The 2,176-nt window shown below is 32.6% G+C and overlaps 1 long non-coding RNA gene across 1 annotated transcript; it reads left to right on the top strand.

Annotated features, from left to right (window-relative positions):
* The first annotated feature begins 343 nt into the window (after positions 1 to 343).
* On the top strand, positions 344 to 1,782 carry LOC106477529. The gene is made up of 3 exons (XR_001292003.2): positions 344 to 435; positions 852 to 901; positions 1,577 to 1,782. It is a non-coding gene; the product is annotated as an uncharacterized LOC106477529 (long non-coding RNA).
* Positions 1,783 to 2,176: the final 394 nt, after the last annotated feature.

The following is a 2,176-nucleotide window of genomic DNA, read 5'->3' as shown; positions in this document are numbered from 1 at the left end:
ATTGCTGTAGCTCACTGATAATGTTGTATTATCCAAACTCCACTACTTGTTCCACTGCTGTAGTTCACTGATAATGTTGTATTATCCAAACTCCACTACTCGTTCCACTGTTGTAGTTCACTGATAATGTTGTATTATCCAAACTCCACCACTTTTTCCACTGCTGTAGTTCACTGATAATGTTGTATTATCCAAACTCCACCACTTGTTCCACTGCTGTAGTTCACTGATAATGTGATACTACTTGTCCAGTACTGTAAGAAATGATTTGTCTGATTTATCTCAAGTAATGTTGGTGTTGGGATAGATTGTGTTTATAAATGTTTGTATTTTTTTCACAGCTCTGTTGCCATTGTCAACTTACAGGAGCGGTGGTAGGATGTTGGGTGAAATGTTGCCCTGAACAGTTCCATTATATTTGTGCTAAAGAGAGAGGTAAGTCAACATCTTTAGAAGAATCATTTCTCAAACTCAAAATTTATTCTGTAGTTTGTTTGCTTTTTTTATATATACATACACACACAGTAATGTATGTTTAACCTGTGAAAATCCAGTGGTGGCTTATGTTTTTATATGTGAATTTTGTGGAAAAAAAGAAATGTTCCACTAATAAATTTTATGTTGGTCTTTTAAATGTAGTATTTAAGAATACGGATTTTTGATACGTGAATTCTGTGTTCATCAATCATATGTTTACATTATCAAATTTATACAGAAAATTTATTTAGAATGCTTAAAAACATAATCTCTCTTTGACAATTGTCTTTTGAAATTTTTGGAAACCAAAAATGTCTGTGATTATTCAAAAGATATTTTTTTGGGCAATATTACATGATTTATTTCATTTCCAGGCTATGAACTGAATGAGGAAACATTCTGTGTCCTTTGCCCTGAGCACAAGGTAATAATATTTTACATGAAAAATCTCTTAACACACACAAGTTAATAAAGTAGTTTGGTAGAAAGTGTGTAGTTTTATAGAGAAGTGCACTTAGTAGTTATAATAAAGTAGTTTTGGTAGAAAGTCTGTAGTTTTATGGCGAAGTGCACTTAGTAGTTATAATAAAGTAGTTTTGGTAGAAAGTTTGTAGTTTATAGAGAAGTGTAGTTAGTAGTTATAAATTATAACTACTAAGTGCACTTCTCTATAAAACTACAAACTTTCTACCAAAACTACTTTACTACTAAGTGCACTTCTCTATAAAACTACAAACTTTCTACCAAAACTACTTTTGCACTTATCTATAAAACTACAAACTTTCTACCAAAACTACTTTATTATAACTTAGTAGTTATAGTATGTGAGCAATTAACTAAAACATTTATATTTTGTGTTACGTGTTATGGAAACTTTTTAAAGCTGTATTTTAATTATTGATTTGTTAGAAATATAAGCTGCATCAGATATTTTGGTATCTGTTTTAACATTTTTCTAAACATTATTCACGTGAAGCTGTTAAATAATGTTTCTAAAACTTGGCCAGTTGTAACACACACAAAACCAAGTTATTTGTCCTTTGTGATAAGAAGTCTTACATGAACATAGTTTTATGTTGTTCTTAATTTTCCCCTTTAGAAAGGAGGGGGTAGAGAGTGCTAGACTGGCAAGGAGAAGCTCAAGCTGCAACTTTGGATCAGAAATGATACCCCCTCCCCCCCAAGCAGACTTGAAGGTTTTAAAATGTTTTCTTGATACAAGGAGATATTTCAATGTTTTTGTATAGTGTAAATGATGGACATTTTGAAGCCACTCAGGAAAATGAAATCAGTTCCATTACTGAATTATGGGTAGAACCATTATCATTCTATGAATTCAGAAGAAATTCTAATCTTCTTCACTAAGTGTAGAAGCAACTTTATTCATTCCTTTTGTAAGAACTAGAGAAATCTTCCATTTACAGCACGTGGATTATTAATACTTCCAGATACGGCCTCCAAACTCTTGTTCTGGCCTATTGGCTAGAAATACTTCCAGCTATGGCCTTTGTTATGACAGATATATTCAGTGGAATCCAGTCATGGCCTTTGTTATGACAGATATCATCAGTGGAATCCAGTCATGGCCTTTGTTATGTCAGATATCATCAGTGGAATCCAGCCATGGTCTTTGTTATGTCAGATATCATCAGTGGAATCCAGCCATGGTCTTTGTTATGACAGATATCATCAGTGGAAT

The sequence above is a fragment of the Limulus polyphemus genome, unplaced genomic scaffold (assembly GCF_000517525.1).
Source record: "Limulus polyphemus unplaced genomic scaffold, Limulus_polyphemus-2.1.2 Scaffold17676, whole genome shotgun sequence".
NCBI lineage: Eukaryota > Metazoa > Arthropoda > Merostomata > Xiphosura > Limulidae > Limulus > Limulus polyphemus.
This window is presented reverse-complemented; position numbering and strand designations above follow the sequence as displayed.